This window comes from Ambystoma mexicanum, chromosome 10, assembly GCF_040938575.1.
Source record: "Ambystoma mexicanum isolate Mex_15411 chromosome 10, UKY_AmexF1_1, whole genome shotgun sequence".
Lineage (NCBI taxonomy): Eukaryota > Metazoa > Chordata > Amphibia > Caudata > Ambystomatidae > Ambystoma > Ambystoma mexicanum.
The window spans coordinates 868,841,374-868,854,393 of record NC_090932.1 but is presented as its reverse complement, the minus strand read 5'-3'; the positions used below and the strand labels follow the sequence as shown (position 1 = coordinate 868,854,393).

The 13,020-nt window shown below is 50.6% G+C and overlaps 1 protein-coding gene across 1 annotated transcript in view; it reads left to right on the top strand.

Annotated features, from left to right (window-relative positions):
* Window positions 1–13,020, top strand: part of LSG1 (large 60S subunit nuclear export GTPase 1) — a 374,602-nt gene that overhangs the window by 50,515 nt on the left and 311,067 nt on the right. The gene's annotated exons all lie outside the window — the stretch shown is intronic.

Below are 13,020 nucleotides of genomic sequence, written 5' to 3'. Positions count from 1 at the left end.
CGTCGTCAGGCTGGGAATCCTCGGTAAAGAAAAAACCAGTATCAGTTTCGTTTCTGATCTGTCTTTCGTAGTAATAACCAATCACTGGTCTCTGCGTCATACTGACCACAGCCAATGACTGCCCTCTACCTAAGCACCGCCTCTGGCAGCCATCTTCAGATTTTTACCGCACGTTCATGTGTTGGGATCCTCGTGCTATTGCTCTCGAGCGTTAGTGCTATTTTTTTCGCGCTTTTTACAAAAAACTTCGATTCTTTCGGTCAAAAGAGCCTCAAGCTCCACCGATTCTACATCCGATCAACGGGGACCCGTGTCGGATTCATCTGTGCCCCTCAAGGGTGAAGATTTCGTCGAGCTACACTTCGGAGGACTCCAGAAGCTTCTCAGGCCCGGTCTCGGAGATGGCCCAGGAGAAGGGAAGCTCGACGCCCGGAAAGCTGTTCAGGGTCTGCCCTGGATGCCAGCTGCAGAACGTCTTCAAGGAGGACGAACACTCTTTCTGCCTTTACTGCCTTCATGAGGACAAGACGCACGTGGAGAAGGACTGTGCGTTTTGCGGCAACATGTCGGAACGGACCATGAAGGACCGCCATCAACGTCTCGCCAACTGGCTGGAGGGTAAGAGCCCGTCTGGCGAGAAGAAGAAGAAATCCGAGCGGTCTTCTAAGACCTTTGAGGGCGCCCCGGCGACGGGGGCCCAACATAAGGCCAAGCACCGCGAGTCCGCTGGCACCGGGAGCGCCGAACGGTCGGGCTCTACGGGCGCCAGGCAGGGCGCACCCTCCCCGGCACCATCAACCACGAGCCAACGCTCTGGGTCGGGTAAGAGGAAGGCCGAGCACCCGGCGAAGCTCCTGGAGAGGCCCCGGTCGAGCTCTAAGGCAGAGGAGGAGCGTGGCAGTGCCCCCTCCCTCAAGGATAAGGCGGTGAGCGCACCTAAGGTGGTGAAGGCCTTGATCCATCCGACCAAGCCCTCTATCGAAACGGTCGCGGCGGCCCTGGCTCAGCCTGTGGTGGCTGCACCAGTGGTGGCGACCTCAGGGCCCAGAATCTCCCTGCCTCCTCGGAGGGAGTCTTCCTTTGTGCCCATCGATAGGACCCCCGTGAAACCCCCCGTGGGGAAGAAGAAGGGGGGGCAGGGCGTCGTCGTAGAGTCGGCCTCAACCTCAGAAGAGGAGCTGATCGAGGTCTTAAGCCACGGCCTAGGCGTGGAAGGAGGCCAGCCCGTCGGAATGGACCCCGACGCAGGTGACGACGACGACATCGTCGAGGATACCGACGGGGCCCCTGCTCGCCCGTCGGATTCCCCTCTGCCAGCGCCGCAAGACAACTCGGCGGCCATTTTGTTGGCCATACAGTCCTTATGCTCCGAGATAAGGAGGAGGCTACCGTTACCGACGGAGGAACCTCTCCCGTCGGGGGATCCAGAACCGGGACCTTCTGGTGTTCCCCCTACCAAGAAAAGAAGGATCCATCCACCACCTCCTTTTCAACCGTCGCGCCCCTTCCAGCCCTCCTCCCCGTCCACCCGAGGGGATGATACGGGGACTGACACGGCAGCGACGGGTACGGACGACGAGGCATACGACGAGGATTTTCCGTCGTCGCCTCCCACCAGGGCCTCTCCGCCCGACGAGATCGGATCTTTCCACTCCATGATCTCCAGGGCTTCCGAGCTTTTCCAACTCTGCCCTGAGGAGAAGAAAAAGGAAGGCTTCCTTTATCAGCGGCGCGAGGCCAAGAGGAAGACGGTCTTCGCAGTGCCTCTGTTGGACGACATTTGGGATGAGGGCCTTTCCCTCCTCAAGAACCCTTCCACGACGCCAGCTAGAAGAGACCGGTACGAGAAAAAGTACCGGGTCCCGGACACGGCCCCCCTATGCCTCCGGGCGCAGCCTACCCCGGACTCCGTCGTCTCCGCGGCAGCCAGGAAGAAAGCGGGGGGGGGGGTGCGGCCTCCACATCGACGGATACTATGGGGCGTAGAGTCATCTCGTCGGCAGCGACGACGATTAAAGCGGCCAACGCCTTGGCTATCGTGGCCCGCTACGACAGGGAGCTCTGGTACAAGATGGCTCCCCTGCTGGATTTTCTGCCGGACGACAAGAGGGCGGAGGCCCTTGAGATCCTGCAGGAAGGTGAGGTGGCCTCGGACCACGCCATCACCGTGGCGACGGACATCGCCGACACTGGGTTCCGCCAGCTGGGCAACGGCGTTTGCCTTCGACGTCGTGGATGGCTCAAAGCTACGGACTTCCGGCAGGACGTCCAGACCAGAGTCCTGGACATGCCCTTCGACGGGAACAACCTGTTTGGGAAGACAGTGGACGATTCCCTTCAGGCCATCAAGGCGGATACGGAGACGGCCCGGGCCCTTGGAGTCCTGCAACGACAGACGCCCTTTCGGAGCGGCGGAGGCAAGGGCGCCTCCAAAGGTTCCGGCGGCGGTTTCGCTTCCTACCGTCAAGCGGCCCGCTCGTCGTCGCAAGAGGCCTACAGAGGACGAGGCAAGTCTAGCGGACCCCGCCGTCGTCGCCAAGGAGGTCAAGGCGGCAAGGCCGCGTCCAAGCAGGATTGAACCGGCCGTGGGGTCGGGCCCCCACCGAAGCACCCCGGTGGGAGGCCGGCTGGCGGGCTTCGTCAGCGTGTGGGAGTCCATCTCCACCGACCGTTGGGTGCTGGACGCCCTGGCCCGGGGCCACGCGCTCGAGTTTCAAAGAAGGTGCCCGCGCGTCCCCCCCCGTGGCCAGGAAAGAACTTCACGTCCCTCAACTTCTCCTGGAGGTAAAGGCGATGCTCAGAAAGGGCGCCATCGAACTCGTCCCAAAGAGGCTTCGGGGCTCCGGAGTCTACTCGAGATACTTCCTCGTGAAGAAGAAGACGGGAGGATGGCGCCCCATCCTAGACCTGCGACGTCTGAACAAGTTCATCAAGGCGCAGAAGTTCCGGATGGTCACCCTCCAGCACGTCCTGGGTCAGCTGGAGGAAGGAGACTTCCTATCGTCGTTGGATTTGGAGGATGCCTACTTCCACATTCCCATCCTAAAGGGACACCGCAAATTCCTCAGATTCGTGGTCCAAGGGCGTCATTACCAGTTCAAAGCCCTTCCCTTCGGACTACGGTCGGCACCCAGGGTATTCACCAAGTGCCTTGCACCGGTGGCGGCGCAGCTGCGCCGCGAGGGGATTCACGTCTACCCCTACCTGGACGACTGGCTCATCCGCGCCAAGACGAGGGAGCTCGCCGTGGTCCACACGGCAAGGACCGTCCAACTCCTCACGGACCTGGGATTCTCCGTGAACTACGCCAAATCCCACCTGGTGCCCGCGCAAGTCGCACTGTTTCTGGGAGCGAGGCTCGACACAGTGTCCCTTCTGGCCTCCCCGTCGGAGGAGAGGACCAGGACCATCTTGGGCAAGGTGCAACGGATGTTGGTGGCCGACGCGGCCAAAGTGAGGTCCATCAAGTCCCTCCTCGGGATGATGTCTTCCTGCATCTACCTCATTCCCATGTGCAGGCTCCGGATGCGCCCGTTGCAAGAATTCCTGGATGCGCGCTGGATCCAGACGACGGGCAGCTTCGAGGAAAGGATCAAGCTCGACGAGAGTTTCCGACGAGCGATACGGTGGTGGGGCACCCGCGCGCATCTGACGGCGGGCATGGACTTCCAGACCCCAGCCCACCAGGAGACTGTGACCACGGATGCCTCCCTGGAAGGGTGGGGAGCGCACACCGAAAATCTGCACGCAAGGGGACTCTGGCTCCCGACGGAGAAGTCCCTACATATCAACGTCCTGGAGCTCCGTGCAGTGTTTTGGGCCCTCAGGTCCTTCCTTCCGTCCCTCAAGGGCAAGGTGGTGAGGATCTTCACCGACAACACCACCACCATGTTTTACATCAGGAAACAGGGCGGAACCAGGTCCCCAGCGCTGTCCAAGGAGGCGCAGGACCTGTGGCATTGGGCCGTCGCCCAAGGGATTTTTCTGGTGCCGTTTCATCTGGCAGGGATAAAAAACACCATCGCCGACTCACTCAGCAGGGAGCTGCGCTCGTGCCACGAGTGGGAGCTACGGCAGGATCTGGTGGATCGCCTCTTCCGACGGTGGGGCACACCCCAGATCGACCTGTTCGCGACGGCGACGAACACCAAGTGCCGGAGGTTCGCCAGCAGGTTTCCCCAGACGAGGAGCATGGGCGATGCTTTCTCGTTCCCCTGGGAGGGCCTGTTCCTCTACGCGTTCCCTCCCTTGCCTCTGCTAATCCGGCTCATCAACCAGCTCAAGAGGTCACGGTGCAGGATGATCCTCATCGCACCTGCGTGGCCGAGGCAGATATGGTTCCCGGACCTTCTGGACTTGTCAGCGTCCCCGCCGATCAAGCTGCCGGCGGACGCGGATCTACTCTCCAGGGAAGGAGGCGCCATCCTCCACCACGACCCGAAGTCGCTGAACTTGCAGGCCTGGCTCCTGCAGCGCTAGAGTTTGGAGGATACGACATACCGGCCGATTGCAGAGAGGTTCTTGCAAAGGCCAGGGCGTCCTCGACTCTTAAATGCTACGGACACAAATGGAAGAGGTTCTCTGTCTGGTGCCACGCACAGAAGATTAACCCTCTACGGATTACGGCTCCCCAAGTACTGCCGTACCTGCTGACGCTGGCCAAAGCTGGTCTGGCACACGCGTCCATCAAGATTCATCTTGCTGCGATCTCCCGATACACCAGAACCACGGGCCGGACGTCCTTGTGGTCTCATCGTCTGGTGAAAGAGTTCATGAAGGGACTGTTCAGATCGTTCCCGCCGGTGAAGGCTCCGGCCCCGGCGTGGGAGCTCAACGTGGTGCTGACCAAGCTCATGGGACCTCCGTTCGAGCCTCTGCACTCGGCCCCGTTGAAGTTTCTATCGTGGAAAACAGCTTTTCTTGTGGCCATCACCTCCGCACGACGAGTGGGAGAGATCCAGGCCCTTTCCTGCAAGGCCCCGTACTTGACTTTCCACGACACGAGGGTAGTGCTCAGGACGCACCCCTCCTTCATGCCCAAGGTACCGTCGGACTTCCATCTCAACGAACCCTTGGTGTTACCTGTGTTTTTCCCGTCGCCTTCGTCGCCGGCTGAGAGGACTTTGCACTCGCTGGATGTAGCTAGAGCGCTGAAGTTCTACGTGGACCGCACGAAGGGTTTTCGGAAGACGTCACAACTCTTTGTGAACTTTGGACCTGTCAATCAGGGGAAGGCTCTCTCGAAGGCTTCCATCTCCAGATGGCTCTCCGGCTGTATCATGTGCTGTCACCGGTTGGCAAACCGACCGCTGCCTGGCCGTCCGAGAGCCCATTCCACCAGAGCGATCGCAGCTACCACGGCGTTCCTATCTGGTGTGCCCCTGCTGGACATATGCAGGGCTGCTACGTGGAGGTCGACGCACACCTTCACGAAATTCTACTGCGTCGACCGGGATTCCAGGGAGGAGTCCAGGGTCGGCCAAGCAGTGCTGCGCAACCTGTTCGCCTGAGGTGAGCCTGGTGAGGAGGTAAGATGCTTAATGTTGAGTTTATGTGATGCTTAATGTTGAGCCTTTGCCACCTCCCCGTGGTTGTGCATGTGTGTACTGCTATGTATTCTTTATTCATGAGCATGTGAATCCATGCCAGACCCCATGCTGGAGAAGGAACAAGTTACTTACCTGTAACTGTTGTTCTCCAGCATGGGTCTGGCATGGATTCACATGCGAACCCTCCCGCCTACCCCTCTGCGGCTCTTCACTTGGTCATACTGCCACTTCACGTGCTTCCAAATCTGAAGATGGCTGCCAGAGGCGGTGCTTAGGTAGAGGGCAGTCATTGGCTGTGGTCAGTATGACGCAGAGACCAGTGATTGGTTATTACTACGAAAGACAGATCAGAAACGAAACTGATACTGGTTTTTTCTTTACCGAGGATTCCCAGCCTGACGACGGGGAATATTCATGAGCATGTGAATCCATGCCAGACCCATGCTGGAGAACAACAGTTACAGGTAAGTAACTTGTTCCTAACATCGCTCCATCCTGGAGGCAGATGCACCAAGTACTGGTGGCTGTATGTGGGGCATTCTGCTATTCGCCAACGACACTTCCCAACGCCCAGTGGGCTCCAGTGCCAATTGAACATCTTTTCCATAATTATTTAAGCAGAGGGTCTTAAGATGAATAGCATAAAAACCAAAACCGTGATCTGCAAATAAGGATTGGTTGTCCACAAAGCTTGAGTTTTACTGTGGATAATAAACCCTTACAAATTGTGGAACATTTTGATTACCTAGGTACTCCCTTGCAGTTGATCTGGCCAAGTCGAGAAACGTTTAGCGTTTTTAAGAAGGGGAAAGGCAGTAAATCATTTTTCCAAAAGGTTTGGGGGTATGACTCCATCTCTCTATACCTTAGAGATATATCGAACAAGCGGTGCTAGCTGCAACATATGATGCAGTAATGTGGGGCTTTATGCTCTAGAAAACCTTGCAGATTATGTGAGCATAAAATATTTAAACGTTTAGCTGACTTACTTTTTATAATGCCCTCTCTTTACCAATGTTTCTTGAATTTGGAATTAGGGCTATTTGCTATACCATTGGACTGAACCCCTTTTTATAGTGGTTGAAAATATGGAACACCTCTGGGGTGAAGATATTCTGTGAAGCATTCAACAATATTCTTAAACCGCGGAGTTATGAACCTCAAATGGTTGAGATATGTTAAAAATATGCTCATGATGTTGGTCCTGAAATGTCTATGGGATGAACCCTGTACATTTGGGAAGATCGCAAATCAATCCTTCTATCAGCGTATGGTGAATTGGGCTTTGAAGGCCTAGCTGTATCTTTGCTCCCAACATAGTCTATCTTCTAGGTATCGTCTGATAAGATCAACGTTATCCTTTGTAAAATATCTGGATTCTCCAGAAGCGAAGCATTCAAAATCCCAGGCTACTAAAATGTGCTTTGCTAGTCTGCCTGCTTGCTGCCTTTACAGCCCAGTTTCGGTGGATAAACTGATTCCTTACATGTCCCCATTGTATCAATGGGGCCGAGGACCATAAACTTTTCTTTTGGCGGAAGGATAGCTCCAGGACAACGCGGCGCAACACGGGTTTGAATCCCGATCCTACACTTAGAAACCACTCGCTGGTATTAAGCGTGTTCTAAATGAACAATAACACAAAATCCTTTGCCCATTGTGTCAAAGTTTAAGAACCAAGTGGTTAAAACAGATCCTGATTAACCAAGGAGTGAGGAAATTGAATGCTGCACTTTCGTTTTTTCAAACTAACCATTCAGAAGATATGCTTCACGCAGTCTTAACATTTTTTAAAGCGGTCAGGGATTATTAAATGCAAAATTGTATTACATGTCAACATTGTAATGAATGTTATATAATTTTTGTTGTCTATTGATTTTACATTGATAATATTTTACATTGATAATATTAATTTTATTTTACTTATATTCGTGATCAGGCGATAATGATTTTATTTGTATTTGCATGGATTGTCCTTTGTTTTTATGCTATGGCTCTTGTGATAAAAGGTGCTGTAATATTTTTGTTTTGTATGTGCATATGAAATGAATTGCTTTGATGGCTCTGGCCAAAATAAAGCCAATTTGATGGGCAGGTCTCACTTGTGTGACTTAAGTAATGGGTGTGGTCTAAGAATTGATGGGTGTGGACTAAAAAAAGCACAAGTAAGAACAGGATGCTTGGGGAAAGGTCTGGCCTACATAACCAGGCACATATCCCAACACTGTCCCGCTTGGGTATACTCTCTCTTAAAGTATAATGTATTAAAGTTCCAAGACATTATTTATGGGACCCTCAACTTTGTTAATTGGCAAAAGGTTAGATGTGAGGTGCGCTAAATTGTCGGGCAAGACAGCCTGTCAGTGCCATTATCCATAGTCGTGTGTAATGGTCGCATTTTCAAACCATTTATTGAACATTTCCCAGAATACCACATAATCTTCAATGTCCTCTTTCTTAGCGTTAGATTGCTTACAAAGCATTTAATCAGCTGTCCATTTTCGTTTTCCTAGCCAACCTTTGGCAAAGGACAATTGCTTAAAAGCTTTAACTTTATGGCCATTCATTTTCAACCATAAGCAGGAAGAGACAATTGCTTCTCCAACAGACCATCCCCCATGTGGCTATTAAGTTCATGACACTGAAGCCCCTTTAACAATATGCATTATTAGCACACAATGGTCCTTTTATAGACCCCTAATTAATTTCCTAAATGCTTCAGGGCACGGTACCTTTTGCTGCCAAATCCTTAAAATATCTGTAGGCATGTATGGTGTATCTGATTGAAAGTTGAAATTTTGAACAGTCTCTGAATTTCATGTTTCTCCTTATAGAATAATGTCGTCACCTCCCGGTACATGGTTTACATCTAGAACGCTGAAACTGGCTAGAAGTTCTTGATCACAGCCATGAGAACATCTTTTAGCAATGTTAACTGATGAGTTTCATAAAATTGCCTTTCATTGAGAGGCCGGGTTTGCCTTACCTTGAAAAATCTGAAGGTCCTTGACTTGTCCTTTATCAATTGCACTCTGGGGCGCAGAAGCAAACTGCCCAGAGGATTCCTAGATTGCAGAAAATTGGTTCTGTGTGAAAATGTACACCAAAGAATGTAATCGGCAAAAAGTTGTCTTAAAAGATGTAGTCATTTAATACAGCAATAGAAAGTGTGAAAATGTTACCATTGATGCGGTTGCCCAAAAAAGCTATTTTATTTGCAGAAGAGTGCGAGCCTGTAAACCCAACAATGACCCAAAGATCTGACTAGAAAACCTACACAATTGTCCAAACCCCTATCCTAATCCTGAAGTAGGCAGTCCCAAGCACACTAAACTCCTACAGCACCATATTGCTGTCTACGTTTCAGCTGTATTGTTTTTACTACGTTTTGCTGTGTACTATTTCTCTGCGGAGGTATTTTCACCATTTCTTTACTAGCTACATTTGTGTTGGAAACACTTTCACTGAATATCAGAACATCAACATACTTGCTGTTGGGGAGTTTTAATAAAGTCCACCTATGGTACGACTAGAGAAGACTCGCTCTTAGGTGAACAAGGTTCCAATTATTAGATTTGCCCTGAACTAGCCAAACGAATTGGTAGCAATGTCAGAGCAGCCAGGCTTAATCTAGGAGAGACAAGGGCGGTAGATAAGTACAAAGAACTCCGGGCACCCCGTCAAGAATACACTTACACACTGTAATATTATAAAGATGTTATTTATTGTAAATACTAAGGCAACTAACTTAAGTAAACCTATTTACATTTCTACAGTAAGACTTTTAAGCATTGCTCAAGGCAATAGTAAACCATAGATGAGTACAGGTAATTAGTCAGAGTAGCAAATTGATTCCTATAACCAACATTTAAAATAAGCAACAGAGATGCTGGTGAGCACTTTTAAGAATCCTATGCTTTATAAAGTCCAGCCCTATCTGGGAACAAGAATCTCAATGTCAGTGGAGACACTGGGTGAACAGGGCCTCTGGGCGGAAAGAATAAAGAAAGGCCGGCACTGTCAAAGCTGTCAAAAATAGCAGGTTTCTTCTATGTTGCAGGTTGGTAAAATGTTTAGTTCAAAGGTGGTTCAGGGAGGTCAGGTAGACCCCCTTGAAGGATTGTAGACTAAAGGACCAGTGTCGTCAGACCTGGGAGAACACAGTTGGTTTGTCCACTCCAATGTGTCTCGGAAAGCTCAGGATGAGTGATTAAATTCTCGCCCATATAAGTACCTAGGCTAGGAGCAGGATAGTACCTTTTCCCAAAGAAAGAAAACTATGTCAACGGCGTGACCCCGTTTTTGAAACCCGTTTAAAAAAAAAAAAAATGTAAAACCAATGGAGGAACCAGCACTGTTCAAGAGGATTGAGAAGCGGGGCCTTTTGGAAACCAAGACAACCAATGTCAAGTGGATAGTTCTAGTTCTGATGTAGTTCTTCAAAGGAAATATTCAGGAACAAATATCTCTGGTTGGATTTTCCTCTCTGTCACTCGGTCCTGAGAGCTGGTGAGGGGACTTTCGATGGTGAATTCCTGCGTCTGTAGGGCCACATAGATGCCTGCAAAGTTTCAGCCGGATTTGTTGTTTTGAAGATGATGCACTCGATGATGGTCCAGGTATCCCGGGTATTGTTGTATTGCAGCCTAGGAAGGTCGCAGCAAGTCGGGGATTGGCGCAGAACGAAGCAGGTCTTGCGACTAGTTGGTCCCACCAGCCCAAAGGAGGAAGTCACCCTTGGCGGACCTTCCCTGTCGATGTGAAAACTAGGTCAGCACAGCTGCAATGCTTCACCAGTGCTTTCGTGGTCCTGGAAGGTGCTGTGAGCGTCTCTGCTCGTCGTCTTCGGACTCCTTGTTCCAGTGGTCGACTCTGTCTGTAGTCCCAAAATTCTTGCCTTTTTATGCTGGATCCCATTCATTCAGTCATGCAGCTGTCAATCACCTGGGCGTGGCTGTACTTCAGGACAGCCAGCCAGCCAGGCATTCTTACAGACAAATGACAGCAAAGTTTCAGGCTCCTCCCACACGTCCTGTCTTCCCAGACACACTGGAGCCTGGGCAGGCTTCAGGGCAAACCACACAAAGGACCCCAACCTAGTCTAAAGGATAATGTAAAATCCCAGAAGGAACTGACAAACGAAAAATGGCGAAAAAAGAACACAGGGCCATTTTGGAAAAGTGGTCAGCCATGGGTGCTGTACTAGCAGGCTGTACTTTAAATCAGCCTGCTAGTAACCTGCACAAAAGGTAGTAAAAAGTAACCACTGCTACGAGCCATTTAAGTCAGTTAGTGTAACAAAAAGTTACATGAGAAGTGGGTTAAGGAGCTGCTATGTAACCCCTCAGCACTCCACATAGGGTGGTGTGTGCTGGCCCCACAAAAGAGAAGCTAAGTTAGACAAAGGTTATCTCACTATTCTTGGGAACTGAAGTTCACACATGAAAATGTATTTAAACATTCGGAGAAGTCCAAGAGAGGCTAGTGTGTGTCACTATGCAAAAAGCAGATGCCTGTGGAGTTTACCAGACTCCATTAAACAGTAAGAATTAAAACTCCCAGTCAGAGAATAATGCCGGAGTGAGTGGCAAAACGTTCAACTCACTTGGGAGGTAAAAATCAACAAGAATGGAGATTCCAGCAAAAATGCTGGGGGTCTCTAGGGTTAAAGGGAATTAGCACAGAAACTGAAAATTCTCCCTAACACTCGACATCCCCCAACCCCCACTGACTAAGGGACCAGAGGATTTAATCACTCCTGGATGAATCTCTTGTTCCTGTCGTTCATACTTCCTGGAGAGACCATCAGCATTTTGATGATTGCACCCTGACCTCTGCTCAATGGTAAAGTCAACCCCATGGAGGCTGATGGACCATGTCAGCACTTTAGGTTTTCCCCCCTTCATTTACATTAACCATCTCAAGGGTTGGTGGTCTGACTGAATAAGAAAAGTAAAACCATACAAGCATGGCCTAAACCTCTTCAAAGACCACACAATGTCAAACACTCACGTTCTATCGTTGCCCACCTTGTTTCTCGGTCCTTCTGTTTTCTGCGGATGAAGCAAATAGGGTGTTCATTGCCTTCCTCATCCAGTTGACTAGGACTGGTTCTATTACTCTTTTAGATGTATCTGTCTGTACATTATAAGCTTGCGTGTATTCAGGAGATCTTAGAACTGCTGCTTTGTAGAGGGCCTTTTTAGCCCTTCATATGCCTTGGCACACTCTTCATTCCATCTGACTTTCTTTGAAAATGTTGGGCAAGAGATGACATTCAGGGGCGAAGCTATGGTACAATAGATCTATATAAAGTTACAGTAGTACCCTGAGACCAAGGAAGGCTCTCACTTGGGTCCGCGTCATGGGAGTGGCCCAGTCTTGTACAGCTTGTACTTTACTAGGCAAGGGCTGAATCTCACCTCCTACCTCATGTCCAAGGTAGACCACCTTGCTCTGACCATTTGACACATGCTTGCCTATATGGTCAGATGGGCCTGTTCAAGAGCCTGTAACACATATCCAAGATGATGAAGATGTTCTTCCCAAGTGGGGCTGAACAATGCAATATCACCAAGTATGCCATGCATAAGTCCTCTAACCCATTCAGAACATGGTTCACCATCGTTTGGAATGTGGCAGGTGCATTTATTTTGTCCAAAAGGCATGACCTTAAACTGTTAAGCCTCCTGGGGTAGAAATGCAGTGTTCTCCTTGGCATGGTCTCTCAGAGCTGTTTGCCAATAGCCTGAGGTCCGGTCCAAGTTTGTCCACCAGCTCATCTGTCCTGGGTAAAGGATGGCCATCAGTCTTGGTGACTGCATTTAGAGCCCTATAGTCCTCGCAGAATCTCAACTCTTTGGTTTCTGCCTTAGGCACTAGTACAACTGGACTAGCCCAGGGATTTGTAGATGGCTCAATAACGCCAAGGTCAAGAATCTTGTTGACCTCTTCTTGTATGAGTTCTTACATGATCAGACATTCTGTAGCCCCTGCTTTTGACAGGGAGGCTGTCGCCAGGGAGGATATCATGCTGGCCCCTGAGGGGCAAGCCTGGTGTCAGAGGGAACAGAGGGGCAAACTGAGCCTTGCCCTCCCCTTGTTGCTGCAGTGTTAATCAGAAGAGTGTTTTACTCCTATATTTTCATCTGAAGGGTGTCCCCTGAGGAGATCAGGGAGAGGTTAGTGTGTGGCAAAACGTTCCATTCACTCAGGAGGTAAAAATCAAAAAGAATCCAGATTCCAGCAAAGGTGCTGGGGGAAGGTTAAAGGGAACTGGCACAGAAACTGAAAATTCTCCCTAACAGTGTGCCTGAAAGGAACCAATTCCCAAAGGGGGCTAGGGGGCTGGGCTGTCATGATTAGACAGCCACCCGTCCCCTTTCTGTAAACTGCAGGGAGAGTTTGCAGAGGATGAGTGTGAAATCCTAATAAAAAGTGAGGTTCCTGAGGCAGAACAGAAGATCCGAAG